Source organism: Thalassophryne amazonica, chromosome 8 (assembly GCF_902500255.1).
Source record: "Thalassophryne amazonica chromosome 8, fThaAma1.1, whole genome shotgun sequence".
Taxonomy (NCBI): domain Eukaryota; kingdom Metazoa; phylum Chordata; class Actinopteri; order Batrachoidiformes; family Batrachoididae; genus Thalassophryne; species Thalassophryne amazonica.
This window is the reverse complement of record NC_047110.1, coordinates 37,029,921-37,048,440: the sequence shown is the minus strand read 5'-3', so window position 1 is coordinate 37,048,440 and position 18,520 is coordinate 37,029,921. Positions and strand designations below refer to the sequence as shown.

The 18,520-nt window shown below is 41.1% G+C and overlaps 1 protein-coding gene across 1 annotated transcript in view; it reads right to left on the bottom strand.

The window, feature by feature from the left end:
* Nucleotides 1-17,635, bottom strand: part of syt12 (synaptotagmin XII) — a 120,394-nt gene extending 102,759 nt beyond the window's left edge. Inside the window, exon 1 of the mRNA XM_034175996.1 lies at nt 17,485-17,635. The gene's annotated coding sequence lies outside the window, so the exon portion shown is untranslated. The remainder of the gene's footprint in view (nt 1-17,484) is intronic.
* Between the last annotated feature and the right edge of the window lie 885 nt (nt 17,636-18,520).

Here is an 18,520-nt window from a genome sequence, read left to right as displayed (position 1 = left end):
GGCCAAAAGTTAAAACGGCTAAACGTCAACTTCAAATTTATGGATGAAGCTATTCTGCATCTTGAGGCTAATAAAAGTTTGGCAAAACAGACACACACACACACAAAAAAACAAAACAAAACACCTTGCGTCTGTTTGTAGGCATCTCCCACTACTTTCTTAGGGCCCAATCTCACTGGGCTGTGACAGCCTGCGAGCAAAAATTGCAAGGGAAATCACTTGATTTCACTCATCGTTCACTGGGTGGTGCTCTTCTCTCAATGCACTCGTTGGGCGGCACACCTGCATTTTGAACGGTTCAAAATTGGCAAGGTAACAAGGCTCCTCCCAGTTGGCTCTCAAAGCCACCGCTGGTGTCATGTGACCCTCTGAATGCACTTGCTGGGACCTGGGACTCCTAATGTGACAGATTCAGAGAACTGGGGGGGGGGGTACGCCAAAATAGCGCAGATGATCAGAGAGTAACGGCTGCTTTTGGAAGTGGCTGAGCTGCTGCCAGCCTGGCCGCAGTCATCAGGACTCCCATTCCAGCTTTCTGGACTTATGAATTTAATGTTTTCTTCTCTTTTTTTTTTTTGCTAATGAGAAGCGCCCTCTATCTCTCTCGTGTGTCATTGTTTCAGTGGTAAGTGACCCCTTCAGTGAGATACCAACTGTAAAACTGTCACTCGTCCGTATGTTTCTTGGCTAATTCGTGTCCCCGGCTACTCTCCAACAGTCCCGTCCAGTGAGATGGGACCCTTACCGAGCTATTCCTTAAGTAATGTAAAAACTAAAGGACAGTCATCCTACCGAAGCTAAAGATATGACTTTAAGGTTGAACATGGAATTCTAAATGTAACATCACCGAACTGAGAACTTTTTGCTCCGTGACAACTTCGATTCTTCAACCATAAACTGTTTCAGCAAATATCTGAATATTTGAATTTGTTTTCAATATCTGGATGTGAAATATTTTCCTGGTTCCTTTGCCAGAGAAACAGAAAAGCAATTTTGTGTTGATCCAACAAATACAGTCTCTCAGAAACAGCACAAATGTTGAAATGGCGAGTAACACTGGATGTACAAATCAGGAAATTAAACTACAGAATATTTACAGTCGAGGTTAGAATGATTGGCTTCACAGAATTTTAGATATTTTCAGAAATAAATACAAATACAACCCCAATTCCAAAGAAGTTGTGACGTTGTGTAAAATGTAAATAAAAAACAGAGTACAATGATCGGCAAATCTTCAAGGCCAGTCTAGTACCTGCACTCTTTTACTACGAAGCCACGCTGTTGTAACACATGCAGAATGTGACTTGGCATTGTTTTGCTGAAATAAGCAGGGATGTCCCTGAAAAAGACGTTGCTTGGATGGCAGCATGTGTTGCACCAAAATATGGATGTACCTTTCAGCATTGATGGTGCCATCACAGATGTGTAAGTTGCCCATGCCATGGGTACTAACACACGCTGATACCACCACAGATGCTGGGTTTTGAACTTTGTGCTGGTAACAATCTGGATGGTCTTTTTCCCCTTTTTGTCCAGAGGACAAGACATCCATGATTTCCAAAAACAATTTGAAATGTGGACTCAGACCACAGCACACTTTTCCACTTTACATCTGTCCATTTCAAATGAGCTCAGGCCCAGAGAAGGCGATGGCATTTCTGGATTTTGTTGATGTATGGCTTTCGCTTTGCATGGTAGAGTTTTAACTTGCACTTGTAGATGTAGCGACGAACTGTGTTAACTGACAATGGTTTTCTGAAGTGTTCCTGAGCCCACGTGGTTGATGTGTTCTTTGAGCATTCATCAACTTTCCCAGTCTTTTGTTGCCCCTGTCCCAGCATTTTTGAAATGTGTTGCAGGCATCCATTTCAAGCAAATAGTTGCACAAAAACAAAAAGTCTATCAGTTTGAACATTAAATATCTTGTCTTTGTGGTGTATTTAATTGAATATAGATTGAAGAGGATTTGCAAATCATTGTATTCTGTTTTTATTTACAGTCAGGGGGCAATATGTAGGCCAGAAGAAAAGGAGGACAACATTTATTTACTAGTCCTGCTCACCATTGCTTTGGGTACTTCAGAGTGTTTTTGTGAGCTTGGCAACTTTATATTTTTTCATGTTCTAGAAAATATACAGTGCATCCAAAATGGAGTAAATTCTTTTTCCCCCCAAACTTCTACTTGCAACACCCCATAATGACAACATGAAAGTTTTTTTCCTTTCAATTTTTACAAATTTATTAAAAATAAAAGAGTAAATCTCAAGTATTCACACTGTTACAGTTTAAGCGAAGTCTGATGGAACCCTAAATCCAACACAAAAGCCAGAAGAGGATGGTAAGAGAAAAACACAAGTGATTTATTTCTACCAAACAACAGTCCAAAACCAACAGTGAAAATTTACAATTAAAGTACAAACAAAACTCCCAAGAGTGCACAAACTAACAGGAGGATAACAGCAGGGAGCAGATGGCAGCACACAAGAAGGTAACTAACAAAAGAAAATACCATCTCACTGAGAAACAATTTAACACATGGTAACACAAACATAGATAAGGGCAAAAACCAAATACTCACAGCCAAGCAACAAGTGAGGGCTTAAATAGCAAACTATTCACTCAACACAGGTGTGTCATGAAGGAGGCAGGAACAACAGGTGCATGTGGAAATCAGAAGGAGGAGGAGGAAGTGACTAAGCAAGTGGAGGACTGGTGTGTGACAGAGTCAAAGGTCATGTGGCAAAAAACTCAAAGAAGATGGTGAGGAAAGGTAAAAAAAAAAAGTAAATTACAAGAAAAGATGTCAAACCCTAAAGAAGCAAAATACAAATCCAAGTACCCAAAACCCATGGACTTAAAAGACGTAGCCAAACAAATACATAAAAATAGGTGATCAAATAGTACGAAGAGAAGGTCTCTAACAGAAAAGCAGCGTGGAGCTCAGCATAGAAATGAAATGCTGCAGTACACACGACAACAAAAACTAAACAATAACCACAAGGAAGTTCATTAACCAAAAACTACAGAAGAACTCAAACCAGTGACGGAGTGCAACAGAAAAATTAAACAGGACAGAGATCAGCACACAAAACCATTTTGCAAAACATAACACTTAAAAAGGCACTAACAGGGGCAAACCACAACACACACTCTTTGCTCAATACTTTGTTGATGCACCTTTGGCAGCAATTACAACCTCAAGTCTTCTTGAATATGATGTCACAAGCTTGGCGCACTTATCTTTGGGCAGTTGTGTGTTTCCTCTTTGCAGCACCTCTAAAACTCCATCATGTTGGATGGGGCGTGTCGGTGCATAGCCAGTTTCAGATCTCTCCAGAGCAATGGTGGTCACAGCCAGTGGTGGGCACACTTCCGATAATCCGATAACAGATAATTATCGAAGATAATGTTTTCATTATCAGATTATCTTTTAGATAAATTTAAAAACCATCATCGGACTAATTATCTTCCGATGAATTACCGTCCGATAACTTTTAGACCGATAACGTACTAAACCAAGCTGAACAGTGAAAAACATTTTTAAAACTGTTAAAGCTGTTGAGACCTACCTGTTTAAAGTTTCCTAATAGACATGTTGTTCTACCCTCTGCAAACAGAAACCACTCTATCGTCTGTAAGCAAAGGAGAACTGGTGACCAAAAAATGTCACCAAGTCATCCAGAGGCATGCATGTTTAACTTATGGTTCAAATTTTAACCACTCATTTTAGACACGTTATTTAAAATATTGTCATGTCTGAAGTTTATAAAGTGAAAATATCAGATATATGTTTTCGTTTTAAAGTAATGTGCTAATTTTTAAGGTTTTGTGAGCACATGCTGTGCCAGGCAGCAATGCATTATGGGTAGCATATGGTAATCTCAGACGTTCACGACAGGACAAATGCATTTCAGACACTCTGTTCAGGGTCCACAGATAACAGCATTAAACTCTAGTGCCTAAAACTCTCGTGAATATATTCTCTGGGTTTATAGACATTAGTGTATTTGCGTTTGTTAAATTCCATGCATCTTAAATGTAGCAGACACGGATTTCTGGAATTTTTTCAAGGCCGCTACTGCCATCTACTGGTCAGGGGTGTTCATGGCAGTATTAAACGTCTGGCTACATGGCTGCTCTCAAAGTGTTGGTATTGTCCATTGTCCAGGCGCTTTTTGTGTGCATATATTTGTTAACTTTGTATTCTAAAACTACGGTTAGAAGTAATTCCGACTCCTTATCGGTCCACACGAACGAGGTTGGTGCCATGTTTTTAGTTTTTGTGGAAGTGACGACAAGAGAATAAGGCTCCTGATTGGATAGAATTTTAATCAGTACTGCCACCCAAAGGTTTGGCAGACTAATTACAACACATTTATACGGTTCGATGTGGATGGATTTTTTTTTAAACGACGTAGTGTAGATGAAGTTTTTTCCCCAAATTGAAAGGGTAAGATCTTCGGTTTTACAAATACCCGACAATGTGTGTACATGGCCTTATGTCTGTGAAAGGCACTATATAAATAAATTTACTTACTTCCTTATTAATATTGAGTGCACGTTTTACATCATAAAAGTTTTAAAACATGCAATTGCGACACTTCCAGGGCTCCGTAAAAATGCCTGTTTTTACAAATAAAAATGGAATATTTTACAAAAGCACATTTATCTTTAAACCAACACATGACACACGTCACATTAACGTGTTGGTTTAGATAATGGATTACTGAACCAATCACTGTTTAGCACTTTTACCCAGAATGCTTTGCGGTCTGTGTTTGTTACAAAACCTCAGAATTAGTGCCTTATTCAACATTAAAAGATATATATTTTAACTTTGTACAAATGACAGAATTGACATTAATGGAGTTATTCTATCAGTATTTTCAAAAAACCATACGTTAGTATGACTATTTTTCAAGACCTCCGCCTGACCGGAGTATTGAAGTTGATAGAGAGGTGGCTTTATGGCTGCTCTTGGTGTGGCTCTGTGGTGGGAGTGTTGTTGTAAACAAGAGCTTCCAGCAGGGGCAGAATGTTGAAAGAAAAATGATTATGATTAGTAAAGAGTTGATTTCGTGGGTGCTCTCAGGATTTGTCTGTGCTGTTTCCTGCAGGGGGCAGCATGGTCAAACATTCTTGCTTATTCTTTAGGTCTTTTACTGCTTAGTGATCATGTTCAAAATCAATTTTAGCTCTTTAGTAACTGCAAATGTCCCATAGACGACGCCGAACTTTATCGGTTATCGATTATCTGTAACTTCCGATACATTTTTGGGTGGTTTATCGGTTTATCTTTATCAAAGATAACTTTTCAGTTATCTTATTATCTGTTATCGAAGTTAATTTTTTGGTTATCTGTGCCCACCACTGGTCACAGCTAACCAAAAAGTTAGCTTTGATAACCGTTAATCCTCTAACTGAAAAGTTAACTTTTATAAAGCTAAACCAATAAACCCCTAAAAAATTTAGTAGAAGTTACAGCTAAACTGATAACTTTTAGTACTGACTGGCAGCTACTGAAACTTCTCTCAGCAAAAGAGATCTGGTGACCAGAGAGAATGGAAGGTGATAGAAAAAAAAAGATCATTTGTTTTCACAGCCATACTTGCAGACATGTCACAGGAATGCACAGCAAGGCAGTTTTGACTTATAGTTAAAATTTTAAACAAACTAAATCCGGATGGGTTATCGAAATTAACGTCACCTCTGTCATTTTTACAAAGTGAAAATATCAGCTATATGTTTTAGTTTTAAAGTAATCCACTAATTTTGAAGGTCCGAGCACACATGCCAAAAGGCATTATAGGAAAATGAGCTTCCTGTCATCAGTGGTGGTTGGTAGGTTTATTTATATGTAAAAAACCAACACATAAGTTACTGTAATGTGTGTGTTTTTACAAATAAATCTGTATTTGTAAATATGTCATATTTTTTTCATTTGTTAAAAAAAGGCAATTTGAAAACTGAACATTCTGTTTGTTAAGTGTGATTCAGCACGTATAGCAAATGTGTGGCAATTGGTATTCACACGCCATGAACACTGCCATCTAGTGATGGTTGTCCTTCTGGAAGGTTCTCTTCTCTCCCCAGAGGAATGCTGGAGCTCTGTACTTATACTTATCTACATGTGATTCCTTTTTAAATTTTTAATAAATTTATAAAAATCTAAAACAAACAAACAAACAAATGTTTTCACATTAATACAGAGCTCTCTTTTAAAAGTAATTGTAAACACTTGATCTTCAAATTAAGGGTGAAGCTAAGCTTCCTTCCTTCCTACAGAAACAGGTCATGCTTCTCCTTAAGTGCTCGGAAGCTCCTGATAACTGCTACCTTCCTGCCCTTATTAGACAATGGCAATGTCGTGTATAGGTGTGCCTCAGCCAGTTGTCTACAGTCATTGACCCCGCTGTATCATTACACCCTGAGATTCATCACTGGTTGTAGCCACCTCACCCACCACTGTGAGTTGTATGCCAAAGCAGGCGTGCCCTCTTTGTCTGTCAGGTGTTATACACACTGGATGATTCTGGTTTACAAAATTCTCATTTGTCTGCTTTCGTTTACTTCAGAGATCTGAAAGCCGTTGACATGTTATGTTTCGTGTATCTTGTGTCCACACTGAAGCGGGAAATAATGCCTTTAGTTTTTCAGCTCTGTCTGACTGGAACATTCTCTAGTCTGATCTGAAACTGTCTAGACCAGGGGTGCTCAAGTTCGGTCCTCGAGAGCTACCTTCCTGATACTCTTAGTTGTCTCCCTGCTCCAACACACCTGAATCCAATGAAAGGCTCATTAAAAGCCTGCTAACGAGTCTTTCATTGGATTCAGGTGTATTGGAGCAGGGAGACAATGAAGAGTATCAGGAAGGTAGCTCTCGAGGACCGAACTTGAGCAAAGACTAGACTGACTTCTTTGAACACCTTCCGGTCTATTTTACAAGATCGTGAATAGGATTCTTTTGTACAATGCCTGTGTTTCTAAAGCTTAGTCTGTTCGAGACGTTACATCATGTGCAATGTTATTATGACCAAGATGATTGTATTTTATTTATTACCAACATTCTCAAGTTGATGTTCATTTTTATGAGATGTGCTGCTGCCTTTCTTGGCCAGGTCATCCTTGTAAAAGAGGTTTTGATCTCAGTGGGGTTCTCCCTGGTTAAATAAAGGTTATTATTATTATTGTCATTATGGGGTACTGTGTGTAGAATTTTGAGGGAAAAAATTAATTTCATCCATTTTGAAATAAGGCTGTAACATAACAAAATGTGGAGAAAGTGAAGCGCTGTGAATACTTTTCGGATGCACCCTAAGTAAGTTCCTTCGGTTTGTCTGTTTTTTCCATTCGGGGGTCAACACAGCAGAATGACACAGCAGATCCAAGAGTAACATCTTTTCTTTTCCAGAGTATAAGTTGCGGCTTTTGTTCTACTTTGAGAGGCCCTGCGACTTCTCACTCAGGTGCGACTGATATCCGGTTGTTAAGCGCTGAAGTAACGCATCGAGTGATAAATCTGTTTCATGGTCCAAATACCTCCAAGTTTAAAATATACATGTCTGCTTGTTAATTAAAAATTATTTATTACAATAAACAGGACGTTAAAGTGCAAACTTCACTTTCTCCCCAAACGACATGAACAGGAAGCGATCGCAGCTCACAGCAACTCCCATTGAAAATAACGGAGAAAAAACCTGAGCGTCTGACATTTTCACATAAACGCAGTAACAACGTCTAAAAACCCAGTTTCATGTATCCAGGAGAGTTTTAGGCACAATATACAGAGTTTTATGTTGCGATGTTAATGCTGTTGTCCATGTGCAAAGGTTTAAGTGCAGCCTGATCAGATCATCTCAGTGCAGTTCTCAATGTTAATGACAGCGCGCCTTTTTTGTTTGGAACCGGAAGTTGAAAATCACATGATGCGTTACGTCACACTTAACAACCGGATAGCGAAAACCATGTGCTTGTTATTCTTAATAATAATGACAGCAAATATTTATAGAGGACTTTCATGGGATTCAAAGTACAAAACAAAATAAACTCCAATAATAAAAGAATAAATGGCAATTATAAAAAGTACACTAAAACAATGCACAAAAATCCCAAATTAATGAGCTGATAATACTGAAAACACAGGTGTGACTTCTACTCCAGTGCGACTTAAAAATGTTTTTTCCTCTTTCAGATGCCTTTTGTAACAGGTGTGACTTACACTTCTATGTGACTTATACTACGGAAAATATGGTAGATATTTTGTAATTTCCAAGATGTATTGTTGTGTCACCCAGCCTTACAGGGAACATTATTAAACCATATTTCTTTTGGCTGTAAGCTGCTCTAGAATGATCATTTCAAGAAGGAACAAAATGGAAATGTAAACTTACAGATTCTGGTCAGAATGAACTGACTGATCAAGAATAAGGGTGTGAAGTCCTGGTTTTCATTTATGAGATCCCCACTAAAGACCTGCAAGCCATGGCAAGAAAAATGACCTCAGGTTAAGATTATAAACAATGAAGCAGCTATTTAGTTATTTTATGAACACTGTTTAATGTTAAATAACTTCCAGGAAAATGAAGCGCATAAATGCAACACATCATACAATTGTTTTATTTTATGACTCACGTTCCAGCCTCGAGGAGAAGTTAAATGTGGCTGAACTGCTAACCTTACACAACCTCATTTGGAAATATCAGCTGTCATCCATTAAGGTTGAAGCCGGTGCTCGGGGTCGGCAAAGAACATTTTGATACTGACACAGAACCTTTACTGTAGCTGATACACACAGCTTGATTAACAGAACAGTAACACGGCTCTTGTGTCAGTGGGGATGGAAAAAGGCATACACAGACACAGACACACACGCACACAGTTGCCATAAAACGAACGGCCAGGATGATTGCAAGTGCTGGTGGAGGTATTGAATTCTGAGCAGGTCGTATTTCAACCCGGCAAGAAGGCAAGAATCTCATGACACACTGATGGCTATTTCACCTCTATTCTGGAGATGCCTTGCCCCTACCTCCATCATCAGGAAGTACCCACTCACAGCTAAACACCAGTGGCACAAGTCAAATTTTTATCAAGTGTCAGTTTGAAACGTTGACTTTCATAAGGTTGAGCTGTGAGAAACTGGAGTGAACGTTCTTCTACGGGGTCTAAGTGTCCCAGCAGAGCTCAGATCATCCAAAACCAACTCAAAACCAGCCTTCATTTGTAACCAGTCAATTTGTAAACCAACATTTTTGCAGATTAAACCTCAGTTTGGAGCTGGGGTATGTCTAGTAAAAATGCTTTTAGGACATTTTTGCCTCAAATTTGACCCTGAACTCAGACAAGAAGAAGAAGGAAGTTGCATGTAGGCGCTGAGGCCTACTGGTGCCATATCCCCGGATATTGTAGTGTGAAGCACATGTGAGTCTATGACTCTCCCTGGACGGGACGCCAGTCCATCGTAACTTACTTCCCCAGCCAAAGCCGGTGCACATTTACAGCTGGGAAGTAATATGCGCTGAGCTGGCGTCCCGTCCAGGGGGAGTCGTAGACTCATATGTGCTTCATTCTACAATATCCTGGGTTTTGGCACCAGTAGGCCTCAGCACATAGGTCTCCATCCACTCCACCCTCCCTGCACTCTCTTCTTCAGCTCTCGACCACACTCTCCATTACTTTGGACAATTGACCTCAAGTATTTAAACTCATCTACTTTCACCACTTCTACTCCGTGTAACCACACTATTCCACTGGCCTCCCTCTATTCACACACATGTACTCAGCCTTGCTCCTACTGACTTTCATTCCCCTTCTCTCCAGAACATATCTCCACCTCTCCAGGCTAGACTCAACCTGTACTCTGCTCTCACTACAGATCACAGTGTCACCTGCAAACATCACAGCGTATGTGAGTCTACGACTCCCCCTGGACGGGACGCCAGTCCACTGCAGGTTACTTCCCCAGCCAAAGCCAGTACACATTTACAGCTGGGTGGACTGAGACAACACAGTTGAAGTTTCTCATCCAAGGACAAGACCCGGTGACCTGGAATCAAACCTAGGTCTATATATTCATTTCCCAGCTGCTTATCCCACTGAGGTAACTGCTCTAGAAGCTCACACAAAATAAACAAATTGTACTTTTGCTTGGCATGTGATACAAGTGCTGAATTAATTAAGTATGAGTTACAACAAAATAACCCCAAATCAGCCATTTTAAAAGTTAAGGTCAAAGGGAGTGATTATGACTGAGGATCGTCAGACACCGTTGATGAAACTGATGAAAGAGAAACATTTCCTTAACTCTTCCTTAACCCACGTGTGTGTCCACAAAATGTCACTGTAACGCAAAACCTTTAAGTTTCACTCACAAGGAGTAAGAAATCTCCACCCTCCTCCATCTGTGGGTTTTCTGTCGTTAAACACTCCTTTTCATTTCTAGGCTCACTTGTTTTTACGGGAAAAATTCGGGCAGCTGTGGTTGCTAGGGGAATTTAGTAAAAAAAATACAGTGAATATGTAAATGGTTTTACATAAAATATGTCAATTTTACAGTGTAAACGTGTTGTAATTTTGTCTATTTAGAAGATCAAATCTTTGCAAAATGGTCACCTTATGTTTAAATACCCTCAAAACGTAGTTTAAACAGACACATCACCTCTTTTTTTCAAACCCTTAATTATCAGTATTTCACCGTATTTGTGAAAATTCTCATCTGTAAAGTCAAACTGTATTTTACAGTTTGTGGTATTACAGTAGTTCTGAGCTTAAACTACAGTAATTTGTAAATTCCACAATGGTATATAATCATTTTAACATATTTGTACTGCTATAGTCACAGTTCGGTTTCGTTCCACATTTTACACATTATTGTTGTAAATTAAATATTACCCCATTGTTTTTCTTTCTAGTTTTTTTTATGACATGGTTTCACTGGATTTTACTGCTAATTTCACAGAGTATTTTTACAGTGTGAAAATTAACAAATTGTGTTTTTATTATTTTGAAATTTTATTTTGGATTTTAAAAATGTTAATATTCTATAACACTTTTAATCACTTTTCCATTCAGCTGCTCCCGATTTTTGTTTGGGGCCGCCACAGCGGATACAGCCAGATCCGCATTGCCACCATAATACATAAAAATGTAAAAGAATTCACATAACATCAGCATTTATTTTTGGCCTGTGGCTCTTCATCCAAATAATTTATGGCCCTTCAGAGGAAAGAATTCAACCACCACTGCCTTAAATCAATTAGACATTCTATCGATTTGTAAATGAAATGATATAACACACCTGGCCGTGGAACAGCTGAGCAACCAATTATGTCTCAGTCACACCACGGTAAAACACAGCACAGCCACTTCCTTCAAAGTATGGAAAAATGGCAGTTGTGCGGTGGTTGCAGTGAATCATCTCGCTGCCGGTGACCGACTCTAAAGTGTTGCAGCAACCAGCTGGTCTAGACATTAAATGTGCAGCACCCTGAACCTCCACGCAACCGCGTTCAATCTAAAGGTGACTGCACAGGTCACCACGTGGGAGGCACCCTGTTTCCAAATGACCACGGTCTGACTTGAAGCGAGTGCGCTCACTCTCACACAGACTGGCACAGGCTACAAACAGTCAGTGTCTGATTTATGAATGCAGACACACAGCCCACACGATCAACTGGAATCAGCCTGTGACCCACAGCAAACCACACATATGCAGATCATCATCTGAACCCGCTGCTATACATAAATCATCCACTCGCTACCAACCCAAACATCATTACTATTATTCTAATTCTCAGTGGGTGATGAAAGCCGCTGAACAGTGACACTGCTGCTCCCGCAGCAGCTGTCTGTGAGTTGCTGTGTGACTGACATTTTTGCACGCTGTCCATGGTGCTGAAACCAGGGGAAAAATCAAAATAAAATTCCCAACTTCAAAGCATGCAACAACACTATAACAAAAACTGACATGGTGGATCCTTGATGTCTGGACATAAATAGGAATAAACAAAATCTGTAGTTTTTGTCAAAAGCATTTCCTTTCAGACATTATTGGCATGAATGTCTTTCCATATATCTGAGCTAAGCTCTTGCAGCTGCTGTGCTGCACGTCAGGATGTAATCTGTAAAGAAATACAGCACGTCTCATTTTGGGAGGAAAAAAACATTTTAGTCGACTGTAGTTTCTTGTCACATTTTATTTAAAGCGGCAATTAATTTTGAAGTTATTAATTCCGACCGGACTCTGTCTCGGCAGAGAGCCGTGTAGAGTTTGGAGCTGTGCCAAAGGAACGGAGGACGATTCTCCTTTCTTGACTGCAACAAGACAAGAGTCCCAGTTAGTGACTTTAATCCACACAAAAGTGACTCACGGTATTTTAATGGCTTTGAATGAGGTTAAGAAGCGGATTTGCCGCTTCTGAAGAGCAGCGAATCAAAGAACCAACGAGCTAGTGGATCGAAGCATTGCTTCAATGGTTCACGCTTCAAAGTGGAGTCGCGCTGCAGAAACGGTTGATTACAGAGCCGCTGCAGACCAAACCCTGAATATCCAACTTTATTTGTACGTCCGTATGACTCTGAAACTCGGAAAAATCCGTATAATTTATGGACAAGCCGTATAGGTTGACATGTATGGTCAGAAAACCACAGAAAATGTCATTTCAGTCATCATAGAATGCCTTTCAAACACACTATTGTCTGAAAACTATTTATAAAGCATTCACCGTTTCTTGCTGAAATAAGCGCCCAATTTTCCTTGCACAACCTTTTCCTGGATGCCATGATCATCGACTCGACTGGACTAACACTATGTTTGTTTGATCTGGTTTGAATTTTCCTGTGTACACCTGCGTGGTGCATTGTGGGATCAAATCAAAAGCTGTGTTCACCGCGGGGACACTTCGGCACTATTCGGGATTATTTGAGATTTTTTTTTACCGATGACGAACGATGCGTAAAAAAATCTGACCGATGCAACTGCATCAGTCCAAACCAGTCTGGATCCGGGCCTGACACACACATGCACAGAGCATATTTGACTGATGAACAGTGACTGTAGTTTATGGTGGATCTACATGTGGACACATGAAAACGTGCACAGAACACGGCGTGGCACTGGGATGGGTGCAGTGAGGACATGCTAATTTGTGTGGTGCGATGTGATTGTACGAACTGGATGTGGTTGGCGTGTGACCATGTGTGTGGTAAGGAAATGCCAAAATAATAATAAAATATTATTTCACTTCCCCATTCTTTATTTCATTCACATGTGACTCACCCACAGTTAATCAGTGTTTTTTTGGTTTTGTATTTTTTTTTTTTGGGGTTTTACTTGGCCCACCCAACACATATTCTTCTCCTCCTACCAGTGAACCATGATGTGATGTGGTTCTATCACCTACACAGCTGCAAAGGGACTAAGGGCCCCTGTCCCACTGGGGAGAGGATTAATTGCGCATGAATTGAGTATACAAATTGTGGGCGTTCGTTGTCATCCACAACAAAAATGGCCAAAAATGACAAATGTCCTAGTATGAATTACGGATATATTAATAATATATAGAGAATATATGATGAACAATCACGGTTATATAACGCATGTAGTGAGGAAACTGATCCGACACATTGAGATTATCACGGCAGTATTACGGGTGTATTATGAATGCATCGCGCACGTGTTGTGCGTGCACGGCATCTGCATTGTGGTCATAAAAGAAGCGCACTCGGGCCGTCGGCATCACTATTCACACCAACAATACAGCCTCTGGAGCATTTGCTGGACTTGGACAAGTTCATCACAGAGTTAATGTTCATGTTGTCATGCGAGGGTTAACTGTTCATGAGTTTGGGGAGCGGGAGGGGGGAAGCCGCTCGGGGTGTGAGACGGTGTTTTTTTCTTTTGGTTTTTTTTTTGAGTGAGTTGTGGGTAAACAGCAACTCTTCCTTTTGGTGGTGTTAAATAAAAGTCCTGGATTGCAGCAGCTACGTCTTTGTGGATTTACACAGCCGGACCGGCACTGACTGGCAGGTATGTCGTTTTCTGCCACACTTTGGGTTTACGTGACGTGTTTGTTATGCATTCACAGACTGTCCGCAAATCAGCTGCAAAGCAGATGTAATAAAAATGCTTTATTCGTGGCCAATCTGTATGCATTCGCTACAACATATTTTAGTTTGTGATGTGGACATGATGGGCACGATATATATCTGTTTTACACACTGTCCCGGTCCGCTGCCAAGCCGCACATCCCCGTCAGTTGCGGATATCAGCGGTTAACGGCAGATATACAGCACATAGAGTGAGTATGTATTGTGTATGAATTGAATATATATGGAGTATGTAAGGCGGATATTATCTGCATTCAGATTTTTGAACAGCTCAAAAATCCTGGCTGCGGACATGCGTGCCTCTGCGGATGATCACAGACGTGTTCGGATGACGGCCGACTCATACAGGCATGTTACACGGATATTGCGGATGTTTGGCGAATATGGGCCAATTTTGTGCGCAATCCATATGCAAATCCTTCTAAATGCCAGTGGGACAGGGCCCTAACATTAAGATCCAGAATGTGCCAGAATAAACATGCTCAAGCTGATGGTTGCGTGGAGATTACAATAGATTTGCATCAGATGGTAACAGATTTGGCTGTTCACCTTTTTGTCATAATGATTCCATATTATTGCATTCAGATTGCATGTAATTGTCACCCTGAACTTATTCACTCACACTCCATCTTACGGCTGTTTTATCACCATCTGAGAGAAGAGCACTGCAGCAGGTTTTCATCCAGGATGTCTCTGTACATTGTTGCATTCATCTTTCCCTCAATCCTCACTAGTCTCTCAGTTCCTGCCACTGAAAAACATCCCCACAGCATGATGCTGCCACCACCATGCTTCACTGTAGGGATGGTAAATGGTTTTCTCCAAACATGATGCCTGACATTCACAGCAAAGAGTTCAATCTTTGTCTCATCAGACCAGAGAATTTTGTTTCTCATGGTCTGAGAGCCCTTCAGGTGCCTTTTGGCAAACTCCAGGTGGGCTTCCATGTGCCTTTTAATAAGGAGTGGCTTCCGTCTGGCCACTCTACTATCAGAATCAGAATACTTTATTAGTCCTTTAAAGGGCAATTCATTGCAGACTGCCTGGCCAACCATAAAAACACAGACATAACACTATTCGCCCTATATCCCATAATCCTTTGCACACCAGAGAGTTTCTGCGGTCTAAACAACATAGAGAATCCGCATGACGATAATTGTAAATGAACGTTATACTACTAAAATGTACATTTTATGCTTTTCATCAAGAGGCTGCATGAATGAGACCCTGAAAACTTGCTCAAACCAAATATTCCAAATAATCCATGTCTGCTACGTTTAATCTGCATGGAATTTTAATAAACGCAACCGAATTTCAGATATCTTATATATTACTCTGGAACAAAGAGGACAAACAGTGTTGTAAAGGACAATAAGCAGGACATTAAAGAGCAAACTTCACTTTCCCCCAGAACGACATGAACAGGAAGCGATCGCGGCTCACAGCAAATCCCATTGAAAATAATGGAGAAACAACCTGAGCATCTCACATGCTTACATAAACAAACCAATAATGTCTCTAAACCAAGATAATACATTCACGAGAGTTTTAGGCACAATACACAGAGTTTTATGTTGCGATGCTGTTGTCCGTGTGCAGCGGTTGAAGTGCAGCTTGATCAGACCATCTCAATGCATTTCTCAGTGTTAACGACATCTCGCACCGCAGCGACCTCTACGAAGTTTTGCGAGATTTTGCAGGATTTGAAACCTAAATAGGGCGAATACAGGCCTGATTGGTGGATTCACTGCAGAGGTGGTTGTCCTCCTAGAAGGTTCTCCTCTCTCCATAGAGGAATGCTGGACTTTGACAGAGTGACCATTAGGTTCTTGGTCATCTCCCTGATTAAGACCCTTCTCCCCAATTGCTAAGCTCTAGGAAGAGTCCTTTTGGATCCAAACTTCTTCCATTTATGGATGATGGAGGCCACTGTGCTCATTGGGACCTTCAAAGCAGCAGATTTGTTCCTCGAGACAATCCTGTCTTGGAGGTCTACAGTCAATACCTTTGACTTCCTGCTTGGCTTGTGATCTGACATGGACTGCCAACTGTGGGACCTCATATGTAGACAGGTGTGTGCCTTTACAAATCATGTCCAAGCAACTGAATTTACCCCAGGTGGTCTTCAGTTAAGCTGTAGAAACATCTTAAAGATGATCAGTGGAAACAGGATGCACCTGAGCTCAATTCTGAGCTTCATTACAAAGACTGTGAATACTTATGTACACGTGATTTCTTAGGTTTTTAATTTTTAATAAATATGCAAAAATCTAAAAATAAAATTTTTCACATCATCATTATGGGGTATTGTGTGTAGAATTTTGAGGGAAGAATTAATTTCATCCATTTTGGAATAAGGCTGTAACATAAAATGTGGAAAATGTGGAGCGCTGTGAATACTTTCCGGGTGCACTGTATGGTTTGATTTCTTTGTTTGTGTAAATTACTTGGGTTGTTACCAACACCTGGTGAAAATTTCATGTCAATAGCACCTTTGGAAATAGACTTACTGAAAAAAAAAATGGTGGTGTTCAATACTTATTTTACCGTCTGTGTGTACATATGTGTGTGTATATATATAAAGAATACGAGGACCAGCTTTTCTCCGGAGCAGTGGCCTCCATCCCACCCCAACTACTCATCTACTACAATAACTTGCACTGACAATAACTCTCAGGACTATCATTGCACCTCACTCTCTTGAGATGAATGTTTACAGCTATTTATTTAGTTATTTATTACTTTTTTGTTTCAGTGAACATGGGAGAGATGGCAATCTTAGTACTTGTACAATGACAAAGTTTATTCTATAAATGGATATAATTCCAAATGATATTTTTGTTAAATGCTTTAACTCAAAGGTAACAATCTGCACTTAAAAAACATCTAGATTATTTCATTTCAATTAAAAGCAACAAAAATCGTCACAGTACATTAACTTATGGATCTAACTGCAGAAGGTTTAAATTAATTTAGTCATAAGACAAAAGCTAAACTTTACACATTTTTTTTTTCTAAATTTTGGTTCTTTGGACATGATTACATTTGTCAGGCCTAAAAACTTGAAGTCAAGTAGAGGTTTTTTTTGTATTTTTAGTTTTTGAAGGAGCAGCTCCTGCAGCTCAGGGTCCATTTCTCCCCTTTAAGCCCTTCAGGCTCGCGCACAGGTCGACCTCCCAATGACAAAATACAGAGAAGCTCCGCCAAACATCTGCTGACTGCACAGCCAAGACACGGAGCTCCTCAATGTCAACACGGAGCAGGAGGAGCAGGAGGAGGAGCGCAATGAGGAGCAAAAAGATGCATGCATGTTGCGTGTGCGCAAAGGAGCAGGTGGCCAATCGGAGTGATGCAGCGGAGTCAGATGGCATGTCTTACCCAGAGTTTTCTTTTTGGTGCAGTCGGGAGGAGGAGTAGCCCAGCTCCACCGCTCTCCCTGCTTCAGGCGCCTCTCTCCATCCAATGGCACCGGTGTTCCCGGGAGGGGGGGCTGGAGGAGGGGAGGGAAAAGGCGTCCGCGCTCCTCTTTCAGCGCATCCGGACGCTTTGAGACGCGGCGCGAGGAGGAAGAACAGCAGGAGGAAGAGGAACAGAAAAGGCTGCGGCTCGGAGGAGTCGGTCAGAGCGCCTCCGCAGACATGTCTTGGGAGCAAAGTACCTCCTCTGCAGCGCAACTTGCACCTGCGGGCCAGCTCGGAGCTCCGCCGCCTCCTCCGGGCTGCGCGTCAGCAGCAGCACGCACGCACGCACGGTGCGCGGTTACGCAACCGGCGCACGAAGGGAGACGTGGGAGGAGGGGCGCGTGCACAAACTTTTCAGAATCCACAGGAAGATCCTGAACTGAAAGCCATCGGAACCTCTTGGTGCCAAAGTGGGAACATGTTGCCCCAAAGCTGCTGCGCCTCCTCCTGCTCCTCCTCCCGTCTTAGAGAAATGAGTCAGTGCGCGGTTATGTAACCGCCTGTAGGGGGCATCCTGCTCAGAATAAACATACGCTGAGCGCATCCTCTGAGCTGTCTGCAGGATGTTATACGAGAACTGCATTTTTGAAAGAGGAATTACTCTAATCTGTTTTTTTTTGGATTTCCACTTTGCACTCAGTCCTCTGCATCCGGGGAAACCAGACCCATAATTCACTTTGCAAAAGGGTCTGGTCCGACTCTGAAAACAGGCAGGACCAATCACAGCCAATCACAGCTCATATGGGGCGGGCTTTATGACGACTCAAAGGAGCTCCTGTGGAGGATTACTTGAAACGAGAGGTGGGCGGATCGATCCTAATATCGATAATATCGATACCACCGCTGGTATTGATCTTCGTGTAAAAAGATTGACACTCAAGCTTATTTCTCTCCCGCACACACTGACTGCTGTGCATGCAGATTCATCAAAGTCTACGTTCTGTGTCACACAA